The sequence below is a fragment of the Corythoichthys intestinalis genome, chromosome 6 (assembly GCF_030265065.1).
Source record: "Corythoichthys intestinalis isolate RoL2023-P3 chromosome 6, ASM3026506v1, whole genome shotgun sequence".
Taxonomy (NCBI): domain Eukaryota; kingdom Metazoa; phylum Chordata; class Actinopteri; order Syngnathiformes; family Syngnathidae; genus Corythoichthys; species Corythoichthys intestinalis.
The window spans coordinates 54,150,257-54,171,950 of record NC_080400.1 but is presented as its reverse complement, the minus strand read 5'-3'; the positions used below and the strand labels follow the sequence as shown (position 1 = coordinate 54,171,950).

The 21,694-nt window shown below is 48.1% G+C and overlaps 21 non-coding genes and 1 pseudogene across 21 annotated transcripts; all 22 read left to right on the top strand.

The window, feature by feature from the left end:
- Positions 1-689: 689 nt before the first annotated feature.
- On the top strand, positions 690-880 carry LOC130918161 (U2 spliceosomal RNA). The gene has a single exon (XR_009063614.1). It is a non-coding gene; the product is annotated as a U2 spliceosomal RNA (small nuclear RNA).
- A 725-nt stretch (positions 881-1,605) lies between these two features.
- LOC130918251 (U1 spliceosomal RNA) lies at positions 1,606-1,772 on the top strand. Its single transcript, XR_009063697.1, has one exon. It is a non-coding gene; the product is annotated as a U1 spliceosomal RNA (small nuclear RNA).
- Positions 1,773-2,530: 758 nt separating this feature from the next.
- Positions 2,531-2,642, top strand: LOC130918233 (U5 spliceosomal RNA). Its single transcript, XR_009063682.1, has one exon. It is a non-coding gene; the product is annotated as a U5 spliceosomal RNA (small nuclear RNA).
- Positions 2,643-3,562: 920 nt separating this feature from the next.
- On the top strand, positions 3,563-3,753 carry LOC130918151 (U2 spliceosomal RNA). Its single transcript, XR_009063604.1, has one exon. It is a non-coding gene; the product is annotated as a U2 spliceosomal RNA (small nuclear RNA).
- A 725-nt stretch (positions 3,754-4,478) lies between these two features.
- On the top strand, positions 4,479-4,645 carry LOC130918275 (U1 spliceosomal RNA). The gene has a single exon (XR_009063720.1). It is a non-coding gene; the product is annotated as a U1 spliceosomal RNA (small nuclear RNA).
- Positions 4,646-5,403: 758 nt separating this feature from the next.
- LOC130918218 (U5 spliceosomal RNA) lies at positions 5,404-5,515 on the top strand. The gene has a single exon (XR_009063667.1). It is a non-coding gene; the product is annotated as a U5 spliceosomal RNA (small nuclear RNA).
- Positions 5,516-6,435: 920 nt separating this feature from the next.
- Positions 6,436-6,626, top strand: LOC130918150 (U2 spliceosomal RNA). The gene has a single exon (XR_009063603.1). It is a non-coding gene; the product is annotated as a U2 spliceosomal RNA (small nuclear RNA).
- Positions 6,627-7,351: 725 nt separating this feature from the next.
- LOC130918239 (U1 spliceosomal RNA) lies at positions 7,352-7,518 on the top strand. Its single transcript, XR_009063687.1, has one exon. It is a non-coding gene; the product is annotated as a U1 spliceosomal RNA (small nuclear RNA).
- A 758-nt stretch (positions 7,519-8,276) lies between these two features.
- LOC130918217 (U5 spliceosomal RNA) lies at positions 8,277-8,388 on the top strand. The gene has a single exon (XR_009063666.1). It is a non-coding gene; the product is annotated as a U5 spliceosomal RNA (small nuclear RNA).
- Positions 8,389-9,308: 920 nt separating this feature from the next.
- Positions 9,309-9,499, top strand: LOC130918165 (U2 spliceosomal RNA). The gene has a single exon (XR_009063618.1). It is a non-coding gene; the product is annotated as a U2 spliceosomal RNA (small nuclear RNA).
- Positions 9,500-10,224: 725 nt separating this feature from the next.
- LOC130918227 (U1 spliceosomal RNA) lies at positions 10,225-10,391 on the top strand. Its single transcript, XR_009063676.1, has one exon. It is a non-coding gene; the product is annotated as a U1 spliceosomal RNA (small nuclear RNA).
- A 770-nt stretch (positions 10,392-11,161) lies between these two features.
- On the top strand, positions 11,162-11,247 carry LOC130918246 (uncharacterized; annotated as a pseudogene).
- A 918-nt stretch (positions 11,248-12,165) lies between these two features.
- Positions 12,166-12,356, top strand: LOC130918149 (U2 spliceosomal RNA). Its single transcript, XR_009063602.1, has one exon. It is a non-coding gene; the product is annotated as a U2 spliceosomal RNA (small nuclear RNA).
- A 725-nt stretch (positions 12,357-13,081) lies between these two features.
- LOC130918114 (U1 spliceosomal RNA) lies at positions 13,082-13,248 on the top strand. The gene has a single exon (XR_009063569.1). It is a non-coding gene; the product is annotated as a U1 spliceosomal RNA (small nuclear RNA).
- A 758-nt stretch (positions 13,249-14,006) lies between these two features.
- Positions 14,007-14,118, top strand: LOC130918216 (U5 spliceosomal RNA). Its single transcript, XR_009063665.1, has one exon. It is a non-coding gene; the product is annotated as a U5 spliceosomal RNA (small nuclear RNA).
- Positions 14,119-15,038: 920 nt separating this feature from the next.
- On the top strand, positions 15,039-15,229 carry LOC130918160 (U2 spliceosomal RNA). Its single transcript, XR_009063613.1, has one exon. It is a non-coding gene; the product is annotated as a U2 spliceosomal RNA (small nuclear RNA).
- A 725-nt stretch (positions 15,230-15,954) lies between these two features.
- LOC130918273 (U1 spliceosomal RNA) lies at positions 15,955-16,121 on the top strand. The gene has a single exon (XR_009063718.1). It is a non-coding gene; the product is annotated as a U1 spliceosomal RNA (small nuclear RNA).
- A 758-nt stretch (positions 16,122-16,879) lies between these two features.
- Positions 16,880-16,991, top strand: LOC130918232 (U5 spliceosomal RNA). The gene has a single exon (XR_009063681.1). It is a non-coding gene; the product is annotated as a U5 spliceosomal RNA (small nuclear RNA).
- Positions 16,992-17,911: 920 nt separating this feature from the next.
- Positions 17,912-18,102, top strand: LOC130918148 (U2 spliceosomal RNA). Its single transcript, XR_009063601.1, has one exon. It is a non-coding gene; the product is annotated as a U2 spliceosomal RNA (small nuclear RNA).
- A 725-nt stretch (positions 18,103-18,827) lies between these two features.
- On the top strand, positions 18,828-18,994 carry LOC130918276 (U1 spliceosomal RNA). Its single transcript, XR_009063721.1, has one exon. It is a non-coding gene; the product is annotated as a U1 spliceosomal RNA (small nuclear RNA).
- Positions 18,995-19,752: 758 nt separating this feature from the next.
- On the top strand, positions 19,753-19,864 carry LOC130918200 (U5 spliceosomal RNA). The gene has a single exon (XR_009063650.1). It is a non-coding gene; the product is annotated as a U5 spliceosomal RNA (small nuclear RNA).
- Positions 19,865-20,784: 920 nt separating this feature from the next.
- Positions 20,785-20,975, top strand: LOC130918159 (U2 spliceosomal RNA). Its single transcript, XR_009063612.1, has one exon. It is a non-coding gene; the product is annotated as a U2 spliceosomal RNA (small nuclear RNA).
- Positions 20,976-21,694: the final 719 nt, after the last annotated feature.

The following is a 21,694-nucleotide window of genomic DNA, read 5'->3' as shown; positions in this document are numbered from 1 at the left end:
TTTGTCGACGCAATTCTGAAAAAATGGATTATTCTAGCACAGACCTGATATGAAACATTGCAGATGTCAGGTGGAGGCCAGTGACGCGAACTTCGACTGGATGTTTTCAGTCGCCGCGGGAAGATGTGACAGTGCTGCCATCCGGTGTTGAATGAAAGAGCGACTATTCGTCTATATACTGGCCAGAAATGACGTCTTTATGACGAGTACAACAGCCATTGTGGCCCAGAGAAATCAAGGGGACGCCGGCGTCCCCAATAGTACAGCTTGGGGTGTGAGGGGCTAAGAAATTGATTACCCACGATTCACTCTAAACTTAACTTAAGGGGTTTCACAACTAAACTTCACTAGACCTTGGAACATTATGACTTTTATAATCCTAGCCAAAAATTAACCATATGAATTTAAAGGATGACTATACTAGTTCTAAAATTAGATGCTGGAGGAACGAATGGTTTTGGGTCTCCTCTTCTGACCAGCTTGAGCTTGTTTCCCTTGCTTTCAACGACCGATCAGATCAAGCGTTTGTCATCCGCCAACCGCGCCCCCTGTGACTACTGCAGGCCGCAGCTGGACCGTCTTGATAGATTTTTTGTGTATGCGTGTTGCTTTTGTCATTTGACATGTGTGACCATGACTTTAGGCCGGATTGGCTGGAATGAGCCTGTCCCTCGTGCCAGTTTGTGGTTATCGCTTCTCGGCCTTTTGGCTAAGATCAAGTGTAGTATCTGTTCTTATCAGTTTAATATCTGATACGTCCCCTATCCGGGGACCATATATTAAATTGATTTTTGGGCCTAGGGGATGGAATAGGGGCTTGCTCCGTCCACTCCATGCATCGACCTGGTATTGCAGTACCTCCAGGAACGGTGCGCCCCCTTCTACTGGTGAAAGCAAAACCGAGTCTTGCTGAAAAGCGAATCGGTGACGAAATCAGTTAGGAGCGGCGGCCGAAATCCAATATTCTCTGTCTGAGCAGCTCAGATGGGTTTTGACTGTCCGTGACCTTACTCTACTCTGAATGACGTCTTTGTTGCCACAGGAACCTGTCAGGTGTGTCAATAATGTGGGCCTCTGAACTGGCCCATGTCTGATTTGGACCCTTACAAAGAATGTGTGAACAGTCAGCTCAAAAAAATCTGATTGGAGGAGGAATCCGACTGGAATCGGATATGCCTGCAGTCTGAACCCAGAAGAGTCACGTAGCATCCATTCCGGGTTGGACCCTAACATGTCAGCAGCAGTGTCTATTCCTGACCAAACAAACAGGAAAGTGAGTGGAAGGTTGTCCTAGCTTTGAGAAATAACTACAATTTCAAAGCATCTGGAGCTTTCAGTGGCGCATGCACATTGACAGAGTACGGGCAACCGTTTCAGCTGAGCTTTTGGAGGAGCAGCAATGCATGCTGGGATTGTTTTGCACATTCTTTAAAGCTAATTTAAAGTTCAAGTCAGTTGACGACTAGTTGTGCGTTGACAGTTTTACTGTAGTTGCCTTGTCCATTATGTGTGTTTGTTACTATTTTATAGGTGTGTAACAAACGAGCTCATGAACGAAGATGGCCTGCGCGCTCAAGACCTCGGCTTTGCAGAGGCGTGCAAATCATACTTACCTGGCAGGGGAGACACCATGATCAAGCAGGTGGTTTTCCTAAGGCGAGTCTTAACCATTGCACAACTCCGGTTTCGATGACCTTTATGAATTCCCCAAATGTGGGAATCTCAACTGCAAAATTTATGGTAGTGGGGGACTGCGTACGCGCTCTCCCCTGATTTACTGTTAAATCAAACTTGAAATGCGCCAATGAAAAACTGCATGGCCCTGGTGTGGGTCTGGAATTGTCAGTGTTGAGCTTCAGAGTAACACCCTCCTTGCCTCTCTCATGTTCTCCGCCATTGGCCCAAAATGTAGGATCTAGAGAAGCTTGCGACTGGCTGGAGCCCGATCGCTGAGGACATTCGAGCCAATGGTCAGCCCGTAGAGTCTACAGCAAGGGTGGGCAAAGTATTCCATAAAGGGCCGTAGAGAGGAAACGTTTTCACCAATCTGGTGTCTTGCAAGCGCAATCAGTTGATCGCAGTCAGGTAGCCTGGACCGGCACCCCGTTTGCCCTCGGCTTCCGGTTTTCGCCGCCCCCGCCTCCTTCTCCGGCTACAGTTCCGCATCCGGTCTGGGTGCACGACTGTCCGACACACCTGAATCAAAATAATCAGGCTCCTGCAGAGCTTGCTGATGAACTGATCATTTGGTTCAGGTGTGTAAAGGAGGGAGACATGGAAAACAAGCTGGATAGGGGCTCTCCAAGACCCGACTTGGGCACCCCTGCTGTAGACTCGAGCCAACGGTCAATCCTTAGAGTCTCCAGATTTCTACGGTCTACATTTGCAGTGAAATTCCTCCTTGGGGACGAAACGATTGGCTGCTCGGTGCGACTCGGCACGCCCCCCACTGGTTTGTAGCGCTTGAGAGCCTGTGTTAAAATGCTATCGCCGATCATCTCCCAGCCGGTTCCGTCAAATGCAAGGCAGAACACTCTTGTTCCTTTTCAGACCGTATAAATCTTTCGCCTTTTACTAAAGATTTCCGTGGGGAGGAACAGCAAGAGTTTGAGTCAATTTTTGAAGTTCTGCTACGCAGACCTTTCTATACGGTAAAAACAAAGTGAAAGGTTGTGTTGTTCGGCCAAGTGAGTCTTGTCGTGTTAGCGATGGGCTAAATGCTCCGGGATATCAAACTGCTTCAGAGCCACACCCTGGATACATTCCTCATGTTCCACCGCCATTGGCCCAAAATGTAGTTCAGAGAAGGCTGGATGCTCTTCTGCTGGTGTTCCACACCTTCTTCTACCCCTGTCTTGTCGTTGTGATGTCATTTTGTCGACGCAATTCTGAAAAAATGGATTATTCTAGCACAGACCTGATATGAAACATTGCAGATGTCAGGTGGAGGCCAGTGACGCGAACTTCGACTGGATGTTTTCAGTCGCCGCGGGAAGATGTGACAGTGCTGCCATCCGGTGTTGAATGAAAGAGCGACTATTCGTCTATATACTGGCCAGAAATGACGTCTTTATGACGAGTACAACAGCCATTGTGGCCCAGAGAAATCAAGGGGACGCCGGCGTCCCCAATAGTACAGCTTGGGGTGTGAGGGGCTAAGAAATTGATTACCCACGATTCACTCTAAACTTAACTTAAGGGGTTTCACAACTAAACTTCACTAGACCTTGGAACATTATGACTTTTATAATCCTAGCCAAAAATTAACCATATGAATTTAAAGGATGACTATACTAGTTCTAAAATTAGATGCTGGAGGAACGAATGGTTTTGGGTCTCCTCTTCTGACCAGCTTGAGCTTGTTTCCCTTGCTTTCAACGACCGATCAGATCAAGCGTTTGTCATCCGCCAACCGCGCCCCCTGTGACTACTGCAGGCCGCAGCTGGACCGTCTTGATAGATTTTTTGTGTATGCGTGTTGCTTTTGTCATTTGACATGTGTGACCATGACTTTAGGCCGGATTGGCTGGAATGAGCCTGTCCCTCGTGCCAGTTTGTGGTTATCGCTTCTCGGCCTTTTGGCTAAGATCAAGTGTAGTATCTGTTCTTATCAGTTTAATATCTGATACGTCCCCTATCCGGGGACCATATATTAAATTGATTTTTGGGCCTAGGAGATGGAATAGGGGCTTGCTCCGTCCACTCCATGCATCGACCTGGTATTGCAGTACCTCCAGGAACGGTGCGCCCCCTTCTACTGGTGAAAGCAAAACCGAGTCTTGCTGAAAAGCGAATCGGTGACGAAATCAGTTAGGAGCGGCGGCCGAAATCCAATATTCTCTGTCTGAGCAGCTCAGATGGGTTTTGACTGTCCGTGACCTTACTCTACTCTGAATGACGTCTTTGTTGCCACAGGAACCTGTCAGGTGTGTCAATAATGTGGGCCTCTGAACTGGCCCAGGTCTGATTTGGACCCTTACAAAGAATGTGTGAACAGTCAGCTCAAAAAAATCTGATTGGAGGAGGAATCCGACTGGAATCGGATATGCCTGCAGTCTGAACCCAGAAGAGTCACGTAGCATCCATTCCGGGTTGGACCCTAACATGTCAGCAGCAGTGTCTATTCCTGACCAAACAAACAGGAAAGTGAGTGGAAGGTTGTCCTAGCTTTGAGAAATAACTACAATTTCAAAGCATCTGTAGCTTTCAGTGGCGCATGCACATTGACAGAGTACGGGCAACCGTTTCAGCTGAGCTTTTGGAGGAGCAGCAATGCATGCTGGGATTGTTTTGCACATTCTTTAAAGCTAATTTAAAGTTCAAGTCAGTTGACGACTAGTTGTGCGTTAACAGTTTTACTGTAGTTGCCTTGTCCATTATGAGTGTTTGTTACTATTTTATAGGTGTGTAACAAACGAGCTCATGAACGAAGATGGCCTGCGCGCTCAAGACCTCGGCTTTGCAGAGGCGTGCAACTCATACTTACCTGGCAGGGGAGACACCATGATCAAGCAGGTGGTTGTCCTAAGGCGAGTCTTAACCATTGCACAACTCCGGTTTCGATGACCTTTATGAATTCCCCAAATGTGGGAATCTCAACTGCAAAATTTATGGTAGTGGGGGACTGCGTACGCGCTCTCCCCTGATTTACTGTTAAATCAAACTTGAAATGCGCCAATGAAAAACTGCATGGCCCTGGTGTGGGTCTGGAATTGTCAGTGTTGAGCTTCAGAGTAACACCCTCCTTGCCTCTCTCATGTTCTCCGCCATTGGCCCAAAATGTAGGATCTAGAGAAGCCTGCGACTGGCTGGAGCCCGATCGCTGAGGACATTCGAGCCAATGGTCAGCCCGTAGAGTCTACAGCAAGGGTGGGCAAAGTATTCCATAAAGGGCCGTAGAGAGGAAACGTTTTCACCAATCTGGTGTCTTGCAAGCGCAATCAGTTGATCGCAGTCAGGTAGCCTGGACCGGCACCCCGTTTGCCCTCGGCTTCCGGTTTTCGCCGCCCCCGCCTCCTTCTCCGGCTACAGTTCCGCATCCGGTCTGGGTGCACGACTGTCCGACACACCTGAATTAAAATAATCAGGCTCCTGCAGAGCTTGCTGATGAACTGATCATTTGGTTCAGGTGTGTAAAGGAGGGAGACATGGAAAACAAGCTGGATAGGGGCTCTCCAAGACCCGACTTGGGCACCCCTGCTGTAGACTCGAGCCAACGGTCAATCCTTAGAGTCTCCAGATTTCTACGGTCTACATTTGCAGTGAAATTCCTCCTTGGGGACGAAACGATTGGCTGCTCGGTGCGACTCGGCACGGCCCCCACTGGTTTGTAGCGCTTGAGAGCCTGTGTTAAAATGCTATCGCCGATCATCTCCCAGCCGGTTCCGTCAAATGCAAGGAAGTACACTCTTGTTCCTTTTCAGACCGTATAAATCTTTCGCCTTTTACTAAAGATTTCCGTGGGGAGGAACAGCAAGAGTTTGAGTCAATTTTTGAAGTTCTGCTAAGCAGACCTTTCTATACGGTAAAAACAAAGTGAAAGGGTGTGTTGTTCGGCCAAGTGAGTCTTGTCGTGTTAGCGATGGGCTAAATGCTCCGGGATTTCAAACTGCTTCAGAGCCATACCCTGGATACATTCCTCATGTTCCACCGCCATTGGCCCAAAATGTAGTTCAGAGAAGACTGGATGCTCTTCTGCTGGTGTTCCACACCTTCTTCTACCCCTGTCTTGTCGTTGTGATGTCATTTTGTCGACGCAATTCTGAAAAAATGGATTATTCTAGCACAGACCTGATATGAAACATTGCAGATGTCAGGTGGAGGCCAGTGACGCGAACTTCGACTGGATGTTTTCAGTCGCCGCGGGAAGATGTGACAGTGCTGCCATCCGGTGTTGAATGAAAGAGCGACTATTCGTCTATATACTGGCCAGAAATGACGTCTTTATGACGAGTACAACAGCCATTGTGGCCCAGAGAAATCAAGGGGACGCCGGCGTCCCCAATAGTACAGCTTGGGGTGTGAGGGGCTAAGAAATTGATTACCCACGATTCACTCTAAACTTAACTTAAGGGGTTTCACAACTAAACTTCACTAGACCTTGGAACATTATGACTTTTATAATCCTAGCCAAAAATTAACCATATGAATTTAAAGGATGACTATACTAGTTCTAAAATTAGATGCTGGAGGAACGAATGGTTTTGGGTCTCCTCTTCTGACCAGCTTGAGCTTGTTTCCCTTGCTTTCAACGACCGATCAGATCAAGCGTTTGTCATCCGCCAACCGCGCCCCCTGTGACTACTGCAGGCCGCAGCTGGACCGTCTTGATAGATTTTTTGTGTATGCGTGTTGCTTTTGTCATTTGACATGTGTGACCATGACTTTAGGCCGGATTGGCTGGAATGAGCCTGTCCCTCGTGCCAGTTTGTGGTTATCGCTTCTCGGCCTTTTGGCTAAGATCAAGTGTAGTATCTGTTCTTATCAGTTTAATATCTGATACGTCCCCTATCCGGGGACCATATATTAAATTGATTTTTGGGCCTAGGAGATGGAATAGGGGCTTGCTCCGTCCACTCCATGCATCGACCTGGTATTGCAGTACCTCCAGGAACGGTGCGCCCCCTTCTACTGGTGAAAGCAAAACCGAGTCTTGCTGAAAAGCGAATCGGTGACGAAATCAGTTAGGAGCGGCGGCCGAAATCCAATATTCTCTGTCTGAGCAGCTCAGATGGGTTTTGACTGTCCGTGACCTTACTCTACTCTGAATGACGTCTTTGTTGCCACAGGAACCTGTCAGGTGTGTCAATAATGTGGGCCTCTGAACTGGCCCAGGTCTGATTTGGACCCTTACAAAGAATGTGTGAACAGTCAGCTCAAAAAAATCTGATTGGAGGAGGAATCCGACTGGAATCGGATATGCCTGCAGTCTGAACCCAGAAGAGTCACGTAGCATCCATTCCGGGTTGGACCCTAACATGTCAGCAGCAGTGTCTATTCCTGACCAAACAAACAGGAAAGTGAGTGGAAGGTTGTCCTAGCTTTGAGAAATAACTACAATTTCAAAGCATCTGTAGCTTTCAGTGGCGCATGCACATTGACAGAGTACGGGCAACCGTTTCAGCTGAGCTTTTGGAGGAGCAGCAATGCATGCTGGGATTGTTTTGCACATTCTTTAAAGCTAATTTAAAGTTCAAGTCAGTTGACGACTAGTTGTGCGTTAACAGTTTTACTGTAGTTGCCTTGTCCATTATGAGTGTTTGTTACTATTTTATAGGTGTGTAACAAACGAGCTCATGAACGAAGATGGCCTGCGCGCTCAAGACCTCGGCTTTGCAGAGGCGTGCAACTCATACTTACCTGGCAGGGGAGACACCATGATCAAGCAGGTGGTTTTCCTAAGGCGAGTCTTAACCATTGCACAACTCCGGTTTCGATGACCTTTATGAATTCCCCAAATGTGGGAATCTCAACTGCAAAATTTATGGTAGTGGGGGACTGCGTACGCGCTCTCCCCTGATTTACTGTTAAATCAAACTTGAAATGCGCCAATGAAAAACTGCATGGCCCTGGTGTGGGTCTGGAATTGTCAGTGTTGAGCTTCAGAGTAACACCCTCCTTGCCTCTCTCATGTTCTCCGCCATTGGCCCAAAATGTAGGATCTAGAGAAGCCTGCGACTGGCTGGAGCCCGATCGCTGAGGACATTCGAGCCAATGGTCAGCCCGTAGAGTCTACAGCAAGGGTGGGCAAAGTATTCCATAAAGGGCCGTAGAGAGGAAACGTTTTCACCAATCTGGTGTCTTGCAAGCGCAATCAGTTGATCGCAGTCAGGTAGCCTGGACCGGCACCCCGTTTGCCCTCGGCTTCCGGTTTTCGCCGCCCCCGCCTCCTTCTCCGGCTACAGTTCCGCATCCGGTCTGGGTGCACGACTGTCCGACACACCTGAATTAAAATAATCAGGCTCCTGCAGAGCTTGCTGATGAACTGATCATTTGGTTCAGGTGTGTAAAGGAGGGAGACATGGAAAACAAGCTGGATAGGGGCTCTCCAAGACCCGACTTGGGCACCCCTGCTGTAGACTCGAGCCAACGGTCAATCCTTAGAGTCTCCAGATTTCTACGGTCTACATTTGCAGTGAAATTCCTCCTTGGGGACGAAACGATTGGCTGCTCGGTGCGACTCGGCACGCCCCCCACTGGTTTGTAGCGCTTGAGAGCCTGTGTTAAAATGCTATCGCCGATCATCTCCCAGCCGGTTCCGTCAAATGCAAGGAAGTACACTCTTGTTCCTTTTCAGACCGTATAAATCTTTCGCCTTTTACTAAAGATTTCCGTGGGGAGGAACAGCAAGAGTTTGAGTCAATTTTTGAAGTTCTGCTAAGCAGACCTTTCTATACGGTAAAAACAAAGTGAAAGGGTGTGTTGTTCGGCCAAGTGAGTCTTGTCGTGTTAGCGATGGGCTAAATGCTCCGGGATTTCAAACTGCTTCAGAGCCACACCCTGGATACATTCCTCATGTTCCACCGCCATTGGCCCAAAATGTAGTTCAGAGAAGACTGGATGCTCTTCTGCTGGTGTTCCACACCTTCTTCTACCCCTGTCTTGTCGTTGTGATGTCATTTTGTCGACGCAATTCTGAAAAAATGGATTATTCTAGCACAGACCTGATATGAAACATTGCAGATGTCAGGTGGAGGCCAGTGACGCGAACTTCGACTGGATGTTTTCAGTCGCCGCGGGAAGATGTGACAGTGCTGCCATCCGGTGTTGAATGAAAGAGCGACTATTCGTCTATATACTGGCCAGAAATGACGTCTTTATGACGAGTACAACAGCCATTGTGGCCCAGAGAAATCAAGGGGACGCCGGCGTCCCCAATAGTACAGCTTGGGGTGTGAGGGGCTAAGAAATTGATTACCCACGATTCACTCTAAACTTAACTTAAGGGGTTTCACAACTAAACTTCACTAGACCTTGGAACATTATGACTTTTATAATCCTAGCCAAAAATTAACCATATGAATTTAAAGGATGACTATACTAGTTCTAAAATTAGATGCTGGAGGAACGAATGGTTTTGGGTCTCCTCTTCTGACCAGCTTGAGCTTGTTTCCCTTGCTTTCAACGACCGATCAGATCAAGCGTTTGTCATCCGCCAACCGCGCCCCCTGTGACTACTGCAGGCCGCAGCTGGACCGTCTTGATAGATTTTTTGTGTATGCGTGTTGCTTTTGTCATTTGACATGTGTGACCATGACTTTAGGCCGGATTGGCTGGAATGAGCCTGTCCCTCGTGCCAGTTTGTGGTTATCGCTTCTCGGCCTTTTGGCTAAGATCAAGTGTAGTATCTGTTCTTATCAGTTTAATATCTGATACGTCCCCTATCCGGGTACCATATATTAAATTGATTTTTGGGCCTAGGAGATGGAATAGGAGCTTGCTCCATCCACTCCATGCATCGACCTGGTATTGCAGTACCTCCAGGAACGGTGCGCCCCCTTCTACTGGTGAAAGCAAAACCGAGTCTTGCTGAAAAGCGAATCGGTGACGAAATCAGTTAGGAGCGGCGGCCGAAATCCAATATTCTCTGTCTGAGCAGCTCAGATGGGTTTTGACTGTCCGTGACCTTACTCTACTCTGAATGACGTCTTTGTTGCCACAGGAACCTGTCAGGTGTGTCAATAATGTGGGCCTCTGAACTGGCCCAGGTCTGATTTGGACCCTTACAAAGAATGTGTGAACAGTCAGCTCAAAAAAATCTGATTGGAGGAGGAATCCGACTGGAATCGGATATGCCTGCAGTCTGAACCCAGAAGAGTCACGTAGCATCCATTCCGGGTTGGACCCTAACATGTCAGCAGCAGTGTCTATTCCTGACCAAACAAACAGGAAAGTGAGTGGAAGGTTGTCCTAGCTTTGAGAAATAACTACAATTTCAAAGCATCTGTAGCTTTCAGTGGCGCATGCACATTGACAGAGTACGGGCAACCGTTTCAGCTGAGCTTTTGGAGGAGCAGCAATGCATGCTGGGATTGTTTTGCACATTCTTTAAAGCTAATTTAAAGTTCAAGTCAGTTGACGACTAGTTGTGCGTTAACAGTTTTACTGTAGTTGCCTTGTCCATTATGAGTGTTTGTTACTATTTTATAGGTGTGTAACAAACGAGCTCATGAACGAAGATGGCCTGCGCGCTCAAGACCTCGGCTTTGCAGAGGCGTGCAACTCATACTTACCTGGCAGGGGAGACACCATGATCAAGCAGGTGGTTTTCCTAAGGCGAGTCTTAACCATTGCACAACTCCGGTTTCGATGACCTTTATGAATTCCCCAAATGTGGGAATCTCAACTGCAAAATTTATGGTAGTGGGGGACTGCGTACGCGCTCTCCCCTGATTTACTGTTAAATCAAACTTGAAATGCGCCAATGAAAAACTGCATGGCCCTGGTGTGGGTCTGGAATTGTCAGTGTTGAGCTTCAGAGTAACACCCTCCTTGCCTCTCTCATGTTCTCCGCCATTGGCCCAAAATGTAGGATCTAGAGAAGCCTGCGACTGGCTGGAGCCCGATCGCTGAGGACATTCGAGCCAATGGTCAGCCCGTAGAGTCTACAGCAAGGGTGGGCAAAGTATTCCATAAAGGGCCGTAGAGAGGAAACGTTTTCACCAATCTGGTGTCTTGCAAGCGCAATCAGTTGATCGCAGTCAGGTAGCCTGGACCGGCACCCCGTTTGCCCTCGGCTTCCGGTTTTCGCCGCCCCCGCCTCCTTCTCCGGCTACAGTTCCGCATCCGGTCTGGGTGCACGACTGTCCGACACACCTGAATTAAAATAATCAGGCTCCTGCAGAGCTTGCTGATGAACTGATCATTTGGTTCAGGTGTGTAAAGGAGGGAGACATGGAAAACAAGCTGGATAGGGGCTCTCCAAGACCCGACTTGGGCACCCCTGCTGTAGACTCGAGCCAACGGTCAATCCTTAGAGTCTCCAGATTTCTACGGTCTACATTTGCAGTGAAATTCCTCCTTGGGGACGAAACGATTGGCTGCTCGGTGCGACTCGGCACGCCCCCCACTGGTTTGTAGCGCTTGAGAGCCTGTGTTAAAATGCTATCGCCGATCATCTCCCAGCCGGTTCCGTCAAATGCAAGGAAGTACACTCTTGTTCCTTTTCAGACCGTATAAATCTTTCGCCTTTTACTAAAGATTTCCGTGGAGTTTGAGTCAATTTTTGAAGTTCTGCTAAGCAGACCTTTCTATACGGTAAAAACAAAGTGAAAGGGTGTGTTGTTCGGCCAAGTGAGTCTTGTCGTGTTAGCGATGGGCTAAATGCTCCGGGATTTCAAACTGCTTCAGAGCCACACCCTGGATACATTCCTCATGTTCCACCGCCATTGGCCCAAAATGTAGTTCAGAGAAGACTGGATGCTCTTCTGCTGGTGTTCCACACCTTCTTCTACCCGTCTTGTCGTTGTGATGTCATTTTGTCGACGCAATTCTGAAAAAATGGATTATTCTAGCACAGACCTGATATGAAACATTGCAGATGTCAGGTGGAGGCCAGTGACGCGAACTTCGACTGGATGTTTTCAGTCGCCGCGGGAAGATGTGACAGTGCTGCCATCCGGTGTTGAATGAAAGAGCGACTATTCGTCTATATACTGGCCAGAAATGACGTCTTTATGACGAGTACAACAGCCATTGTGGCCCAGAGAAATCAAGGGGACGCCGGCGTCCCCAATAGTACAGCTTGGGGTGTGAGGGGCTAAGAAATTGATTACCCACGATTCACTCTAAACTTAACTTAAGGGGTTTCACAACTAAACTTCACTAGACCTTGGAACATTATGACTTTTATAATCCTAGCCAAAAATTAACCATATGAATTTAAAGGATGACTATACTAGTTCTAAAATTAGATGCTGGAGGAACGAATGGTTTTGGGTCTCCTCTTCTGACCAGCTTGAGCTTGTTTCCCTTGCTTTCAACGACCGATCAGATCAAGCGTTTGTCATCCGCCAACCGCGCCCCCTGTGACTACTGCAGGCCGCAGCTGGACCGTCTTGATAGATTTTTTGTGTATGCGTGTTGCTTTTGTCATTTGACATGTGTGACCATGACTTTAGGCCGGATTGGCTGGAATGAGCCTGTCCCTCGTGCCAGTTTGTGGTTATCGCTTCTCGGCCTTTTGGCTAAGATCAAGTGTAGTATCTGTTCTTATCAGTTTAATATCTGATACGTCCCCTATCCGGGGACCATATATTAAATTGATTTTTGGGCCTAGGAGATGGAATAGGGGCTTGCTCCGTCCACTCCATGCATCGACCTGGTATTGCAGTACCTCCAGGAACGGTGCGCCCCCTTCTACTGGTGAAAGCAAAACCGAGTCTTGCTGAAAAGCGAATCGGTGACGAAATCAGTTAGGAGCGGCGGCCGAAATCCAATATTCTCTGTCTGAGCAGCTCAGATGGGTTTTGACTGTCCGTGACCTTACTCTACTCTGAATGACGTCTTTGTTGCCACAGGAACCTGTCAGGTGTGTCAATAATGTGGGCCTCTGAACTGGCCCAGGTCTGATTTGGACCCTTACAAAGAATGTGTGAACAGTCAGCTCAAAAAAATCTGATTGGAGGAGGAATCCGACTGGAATCGGATATGCCTGCAGTCTGAACCCAGAAGAGTCACGTAGCATCCATTCCGGGTTGGACCCTAACATGTCAGCAGCAGTGTCTATTCCTGACCAAACAAACAGGAAAGTGAGTGGAAGGTTGTCCTAGCTTTGAGAAATAACTACAATTTCAAAGCATCTGTAGCTTTCAGTGGCGCATGCACATTGACAGAGTACGGGCAACCGTTTCAGCTGAGCTTTTGGAGGAGCAGCAATGCATGCTGGGATTGTTTTGCACATTCTTTAAAGCTAATTTAAAGTTCAAGTCAGTTGACGACTAGTTGTGCGTTAACAGTTTTACTGTAGTTGCCTTGTCCATTATGAGTGTTTGTTACTATTTTATAGGTGTGTAACAAACGAGCTCATGAACGAAGATGGCCTGCGCGCTCAAGACCTCGGCTTTGCAGAGGCGTGCAACTCATACTTACCTGGCAGGGGAGACACCATGATCAAGCAGGTGGTTTTCCTAAGGCGAGTCTTAACCATTGCACAACTCCAGTTTCGATGACCTTTATGAATTCCCCAAATGTGGGAATCTCAACTGCAAAATTTATGGTAGTGGGGGACTGCGTACGCGCTCTCCCCTGATTTACTGTTAAATCAAACTTGAAATGCGCCAATGAAAAACTGCATGGCCCTGGTGTGGGTCTGGAATTGTCAGTGTTGAGCTTCAGAGTAACACCCTCCTTGCCTCTCTCATGTTCTCCGCCATTGGCCCAAAATGTAGGATCTAGAGAAGCCTGCGACTGGCTGGAGCCCGATCGCTGAGGACATTCGAGCCAATGGTCAGCCCGTAGAGTCTACAGCAAGGGTGGGCAAAGTATTCCATAAAGGGCCGTAGAGAGGAAACGTTTTCACCAATCTGGTGTCTTGCAAGCGCAATCAGTTGATCGCAGTCAGGTAGCCTGGACCGGCACCCCGTTTGCCCTCGGCTTCCGGTTTTCGCCGCCCCCGCCTCCTTCTCCGGCTACAGTTCCGCATCCGGTCTGGGTGCACGACTGTCCGACACACCTGAATCAAAATAATCAGGCTCCTGCAGAGCTTGCTGATGAACTGATCATTTGGTTCAGGTGTGTAAAGGAGGGAGACATGGAAAACAAGCTGGATAGGGGCTCTCCAAGACCCGACTTGGGCACCCCTGCTGTAGACTCGAGCCAACGGTCAATCCTTAGAGTCTCCAGATTTCTACGGTCTACATTTGCAGTGAAATTCCTCCTTGGGGACGAAACGATTGGCTGCTCGGTGCGACTCGGCACGCCCCCCACTGGTTTGTAGCGCTTGAGAGCCTGTGTTAAAATGCTATCGCCGATCATCTCCCAGCCGGTTCCGTCAAATGCAAGGAAGTACACTCTTGTTCCTTTTCAGACCGTATAAATCTTTCGCCTTTTACTAAAGATTTCCGTGGGGAGGAACAGCAAGAGTTTGAGTCAATTTTTGAAGTTCTGCTAAGCAGACCTTTCTATACGGTAAAAACAAAGTGAAAGGGTGTGTTGTTCGGCCAAGTGAGTCTTGTCGTGTTAGCGATGGGCTAAATGCTCCGGGATTTCAAACTGCTTCAGAGCCACACCCTGGATACATTCCTCATGTTCCACCGCCATTGGCCCAAAATGTAGTTCAGAGAAGACTGGATGCTCTTCTGCTGGTGTTCCACACCTTCTTCTACCCCTGGCTTGTCGTTGTGATGTCATTTTGTCGACGCAATTCTGAAAAAATGGATTATTCTAGCACAGACCTGATATGAAACATTGCAGATGTCAGGTGGAGGCCAGTGACGCGAACTTCGACTGGATGTTTTCAGTCGCCGCGGGAAGATGTGACAGTGCTGCCATCCGGTGTTGAATGAAAGAGCGACTATTCGTCTATATACTGGCCAGAAATGACGTCTTTATGACGAGTACAACAGCCATTGTGGCCCAGAGAAATCAAGGGGACGCCGGCGTCCCCAATAGTACAGCTTGGGGTGTGAGGGGCTAAGAAATTGATTACCCACGATTCACTCTAAACTTAACTTAAGGGGTTTCACAACTAAACTTCACTAGACCTTGGAACATTATGACTTTTATAATCCTAGCCAAAAATTAACCATATGAATTTAAAGGATGACTATACTAGTTCTAAAATTAGATGCTGGAGGAACGAATGGTTTTGGGTCTCCTCTTCTGACCAGCTTGAGCTTGTTTCCCTTGCTTTCAACGACCGATCAGATCAAGCGTTTGTCATCCGCCAACCGCGCCCCCTGTGACTACTGCAGGCCGCAGCTGGACCGTCTTGATAGATTTTTTGTGTATGCGTGTTGCTTTTGTCATTTGACATGTGTGACCATGACTTTAGGCCGGATTGGCTGGAATGAGCCTGTCCCTCGTGCCAGTTTGTGGTTATCGCTTCTCGGCCTTTTGGCTAAGATCAAGTGTAGTATCTGTTCTTATCAGTTTAATATCTGATACGTCCCCTATCCGGGGACCATATATTAAATTGATTTTTGGGCCTAGGGGATGGAATAGGGGCTTGCTCCGTCCACTCCATGCATCGACCTGGTATTGCAGTACCTCCAGGAACGGTGCGCCCCCTTCTACTGGTGAAAGCAAAACCGAGTCTTGCTGAAAAGCGAATCGGTGACGAAATCAGTTAGGAGCGGCGGCCGAAATCCAATATTCTCTGTCTGAGCAGCTCAGATGGGTTTTGACTGTCCGTGACCTTACTCTACTCTGAATGACGTCTTTGTTGCCACAGGAACCTGTCAGGTGTGTCAATAATGTGGGCCTCTGAACTGGCCCATGTCTGATTTGGACCCTTACAAAGAATGTGTGAACAGTCAGCTCAAAAAAATCTGATTGGAGGAGGAATCCGACTGGAATCGGATATGCCTGCAGTCTGAACCCAGAAGAGTCACGTAGCATCCATTCCGGGTTGGACCCTAACATGTCAGCAGCAGTGTCTATTCCTGACCAAACAAACAGGAAAGTGAGTGGAAGGTTGTCCTAGCTTTGAGAAATAACTACAATTTCAAAGCATCTGTAGCTTTCAGTGGCGCATGCACATTGACAGAGTACGGGCAACCGTTTCAGCTGAGCTTTTGGAGGAGCAGCAATGCATGCTGGGATTGTTTTGCACATTCTTTAAAGCTAATTTAAAGTTCAAGTCAGTTGACGACTAGTTGTGCGTTGACAGTTTTACTGTAGTTGCCTTGTCCATTATGTGTGTTTGTTACTATTTTATAGGTGTGTAACAAACAAGCTCATGAACGAAGATGGCCTGCGCGCTCAAGACCTCGGCTTTGCAGAGGCGTGCAAATCATACTTACCTGGCAGGGGAGACACCATGATCAAGCAGGTGGTTTTCCTAAGGCGAGTCTTAACCATTGCACAACTCCGGTTTCGATGACCTTTATGAGTTCCCCAAATGTGGGAATCTCAACTGCAAAATTTATGGTAGTGGGGGACTGCGTACGCGCTCTCCCCTGATTTACTGTTAAATCAAACTTGAAATGCGCCAATGAAAAACTGCATGGCCCTGGTGTGGGTCTGGAATTGTCAGTGTTGAGCTTCAGAGTAACACCCTCCTTGCCTCTCTCATGTTCTCCGCCATTGGCCCAAAATGTAGGATCTAGAGAAGCTTGCGACTGGCTGGAGCCCGATCGCTGAGGACATTCGAGCCAATGGTCAGCCCGTAGAGTCTACAGCAAGGGTGGGCAAAGTATTCCATAAAGGGCCGTAGAGAGGAAACGTTTTCACCAATCTGGTGTCTTGCAAGCGCAATCAGTTGATCGCAGTCAGGTAGCCTGGACCGGCACCCCGTTTGCCCTCGGCTTCCGGTTTTCGCCGCCCCCGCCTCCTTCTCCGGCTACAGTTCCGCATCCGGTCTGGGTGCACGACTGTCCGACACACCTGAATCAAAATAATCAGGCTCCTGCAGAGCTTGCTGATGAACTGATCATTTGGTTCAGGTGTGTAAAGGAGGGAGACATGGAAAACAAGCTGGATAGGGGCTCTCCAAGACCCGACTTGGGCACCCCTGCTGTAGACTCGAGCCAACGGTCAATCCTTAGAGTCTCCAGATTTCTACGGTCTACATTTGCAGTGAAATTCCTCCTTGGGGACGAAACGATTGGCTGCTCGGTGCGACTCGGCACGCCCCCCACTGGTTTGTAGCGCTTGAGAGCCTGTGTTAAAATGCTATCGCCGATCATCTCCCAGCCGGTTCCGTCAAATGCAAGGCAGAACACTCTTGTTCCTTTTCAGACCGTATAAATCTTTCGCCTTTTACTAAAGATTTCCGTGGGGAGGAACAGCAAGAGTTTGAGTCAATTTTTGAAGTTCTGCTACGCAGACCTTTCTATACGGTAAAAACAAAGTGAAAGGGTGTGTTGTTCGGCCAAGTGAGTCTTGTCGTGTTAGCGATGGGCTAAATGCTCCGGGATATCAAACTGCTTCAGAGCCACACCCTGGATACATTCCTCATGTTCCACCGCCATTGGCCCAAAATGTAGTTCAGAGAAGGCTGGATGCTCTTCTGCTGGTGTTCCACACCTTCTTCTACCCCTGTCTTGTCGTTGTGATGTCATTTTGTCGACGCAATTCTGAAAAAATGGATTATTCTAGCACAGACCTGATATGAAACATTGCAGATGTCAGGTGGAGGCCAGTGACGCGAACTTCGACTGGATGTTTTCAGTCGCCGCGGGAAGATGTGACAGTGCTGCCATCCGGTGTTGAATGAAAGAGCGACTATTCGTCTATATACTGGCCAGAAATGACGTCTTTATGACGAGTACAACAGCCATTGTGGCCCAGAGAAATCAAGGGGACGCCGGCGTCCCCAATAGTACAGCTTGGGGTGTGAGGGGCTAAGAAATTGATTACCCACGATTCACTCTAAACTTAACTTAAGGGGTTTCACAACTAAACTTCACTAGACCTTGGAACATTATGACTTTTATAATCCTAGCCAAAAATTAACCATATGAATTTAAAGGATGACTATACTAGTTCTAAAATTAGATGCTGGAGGAACGAATGGTTTTGGGTCTCCTCTTCTGACCAGCTTGAGCTTGTTTCCCTTGCTTTCAACGACCGATCAGATCAAGCGTTTGTCATCCGCCAACCGCGCCCCCTGTGACTACTGCAGGCCGCAGCTGGACCGTCTTGATAGATTTTTTGTGTATGCGTGTTGCTTTTGTCATTTGACATGTGTGACCATGACTTTAGGCCGGATTGGCTGGAATGAGCCTGTCCCTCGTGCCAGTTTGTGGTTATCGCTTCTCGGCCTTTTGGCTAAGATCAAGTGTAGTATCTGTTCTTATCAGTTTAATATCTGATACGTCCCCTATCCGGGGACCATATATTAAATTGATTTTTGGGCCTAGGAGATGGAATAGGGGCTTGCTCCGTCCACTCCATGCATCGACCTGGTATTGCAGTACCTCCAGGAACGGTGCGCCCCCTTCTACTGGTGAAAGCAAAACCGAGTCTTGCTGAAAAGCGAATCGGTGACGAAATCAGTTAGGAGCGGCGGCCGAAATCCCATATTCTCTGTCTGAGCAGCTCAGATGGGTTTTGACTGTCCGTGACCTTACTCTACTCTGAATGACGTCTTTGTTGCCACAGGAACCTGTCAGGTGTGTCAATAATGTGGGCCTCTGAACTGGCCCAGGTCTGATTTGGACCCTTACAAAGAATGTGTGAACAGTCAGCTCAAAAAAATCTGATTGGAGGAGGAATCCGACTGGAATCGGATATGCCTGCAGTCTGAACCCAGAAGAGTCACGTAGCATCCATTCCGGGTTGGACCCTAACATGTCAGCAGCAGTGTCTATTCCTGACCAAACAAACAGGAAAGTGAGTGGAAGGTTGTCCTAGCTTTGAGAAATAACTACAATTTCAAAGCATCTGGAGCTTTCAGTGGCGCATGCACATTGACAGAGTACGGGCAACCGTTTCAGCTGAGCTTTTGGAGGAGCAGCAATGCATGCTGGGATTGTTTTGCACATTCTTTAAAGCTAATTTAAAGTTCAAGTCAGTTGACGACTAGTTGTGCGTTAACAGTTTTACTGTAGTTGCCTTGTCCATTATGAGTGTTTGTTACTATTTTATAGGTGTGTAACAAACGAGCTCATGAACGAAGATGGCCTGCGCGCTCAAGACCTCGGCTTTGCAGAGGCGTGCAACTCATACTTACCTGGCAGGGGAGACACCATGATCAAGCAGGTGGTTTTCCTAAGGCGAGTCTTAACCATTGCACAACTCCGGTTTCGATGACCTTTATGAATTCCCCAAATGTGGGAATCTCACCTGCAAAATTTATGGTAGTGGGGGACTGCGTACGCGCTCTCCCCTGATTTACTGTTAAATCAAACTTGAAATGCGCCAATGAAAAACTGCATGGCCCTGGTGTGGGTCTGGAATTGTCAGTGTTGAGCTTCAGAGTAACACCCTCCTTGCCTCTCTCATGTTCTCCGCCATTGGCCCAAAATGTAGGATCTAGAGAAGCCTGCGACTGGCTGGAGCCCGATCGCTGAGGACATTCGAGCCAATGGTCAGCCCGTAGAGTCTACAGCAAGGGTGGGCAAAGTATTCCATAAAGGGCCGTAGAGAGGAAACGTTTTCACCAATCTGGTGTCTTGCAAGCGCAATCAGTTGATCGCAGTCAGGTAGCCTGGACCGGCACCCCGTTTGCCCTCGGCTTCCGGTTTTCGCCGCCCCCGCCTCCTTCTCCGGCTACAGTTCCGCATCCGGTCTGGGTGCACGACTGTCCGACACACCTGAATCAAAATAATCAGGCTCCTGCAGAGCTTGCTGATGAACTGATCATTTGGTTCAGGTGTGTAAAGGAGGGAGACATGGAAAACAAGCTGGATAGGGGCTCTCCAAGACCCGACTTGGGCACCCCTGCTGTAGACTCGAGCCAACGGTCAATCCTTAGAGTCTCCAGATTTCTACGGTCTACATTTGCAGTGAAATTCCTCCTTGGGGACGAAACGATTGGCTGCTCGGTGCGACTCGGCACGCCCCCCACTGGTTTGTAGCGCTTGAGAGCCTGTGTTAAAATGCTATCGCCGATCATCTCCCAGCCGGTTCCGTCAAATGCAAGGAAGTACACTCTTGTTCCTTTTCAGACCGTATAAATCTTTCGCCTTTTACTAAAGATTTCCGTGGGGAGGAACAGCAAGAGTTTAAGTCAATTTTTGAAGTTCTGCTAAGCAGACCTTTCTATACGGTAAAAACAAAGTGAAAGGGTGTGTTGTTCGGCCAAGTGAGTCTTGTCGTGTTAGCGATGGGCTAAATGCTCCGGGATTTCAAACTGCTTCAGAGCCACACCCTGGATACATTCCTCATGTTCCACCGCCATTGGCCCAAAATGTAGTTCAGAGAAGACTGGATGCTCTTCTGCTGGTGTTCCACACCTTCTTCTACCCCTGTCTTGTCGTTGTGATGTCATTTTGTCGACGCAATTCTGAAAAAATGGATTATTCTAGCACAGACCTGATATGAAACATTGCAGATGTCAGGTGGAGGCCAGTGACGCGAACTTCGACTGGATGTTTTCAGTCGCCGCGGGAAGATGTGACAGTGCTGCCATCCGGTGTTGAATGAAAGAGCGACTATTCGTCTATATACTGGCCAGAAATGACGTCTTTATGACGAGTACAACAGCCATTGTGGCCCAGAGAAATCAAGGGGACGCCGGCGTCCCCAATAGTACAGCTTGGGGTGTGAGGGGCTAAGAAATTGATTACCCACGATTCACTCTAAACTTAACTTAAGGGGTTTCACAACTAAACTTCACTAGACCTTGGAACATTATGACTTTTATAATCCTAGCCAAAAATTAACCATATGAATTTAAAGGATGACTATACTAGTTCTAAAATTAGATGCTGGAGGAACGAATGGTTTTGGGTCTCCTCTTCTGACCAGCTTGAGCTTGTTTCCCTTGCTTTCAACGACCGATCAGATCAAGCGTTTGTCATCCGCCAACCGCGCCCCCTGTGACTACTGCAGGCCGCAGCTGGACCGTCTTGATAGATTTTTTGTGTATGCGTGTTGCTTTTGTCATTTGACATGTGTGACCATGACTTTAGGCCGGATTGGCTGGAATGAGCCTGTCCCTCGTGCCAGTTTGTGGTTATCGCTTCTCGGCCTTTTGGCTAAGATCAAGTGTAGTATCTGTTCTTATCAGTTTAATATCTGATACGTCCCCTATCCGGGGACCATATATTAAATTGATTTTTGGGCCTAGGGGATGGAATAGGGGCTTGCTCCGTCCACTCCATGCATCGACCTGGTATTGCAGTACCTCCAGGAACGGTGCGCCCCCTTCTACTGGTGAAAGCAAAACCGAGTCTTGCTGAAAAGCGAATCGGTGACGAAATCAGTTAGGAGCGGCGGCCGAAATCCAATATTCTCTGTCTGAGCAGCTCAGATGGGTTTTGACTGTCCGTGACCTTACTCTACTCTGAATGACGTCTTTGTTGCCACAGGAACCTGTCAGGTGTGTCAATAATGTGGGCCTCTGAACTGGCCCATGTCTGATTTGGACCCTTACAAAGAATGTGTGAACAGTCAGCTCAAAAAAATCTGATTGGAGGAGGAATCCGACTGGAATCGGATATGCCTGCAGTCTGAACCCAGAAGAGTCACGTAGCATCCATTCCGGGTTGGACCCTAACATGTCAGCAGCAGTGTCTATTCCTGACCAAACAAACAGGAAAGTGAGTGGAAGGTTGTCCTAGCTTTGAGAAATAACTACAATTTCAAAGCATCTGTAGCTTTCAGTGGCGCATGCACATTGACAGAGTACGGGCAACCGTTTCAGCTGAGCTTTTGGAGGAGCAGCAATGCATGCTGGGATTGTTTTGCACATTCTTTAAAGCTAATTTAAAGTTCAAGTCAGTTGACGACTAGTTGTGCGTTGACAGTTTTACTGTAGTTGCCTTGTCCATTATGTGTGTTTGTTACTATTTTATAGGTGTGTAACAAACGAGCTCATGAACGAAGATGGCCTGCGCGCTCAAGACCTCGGCTTTGCAGAGGCGTG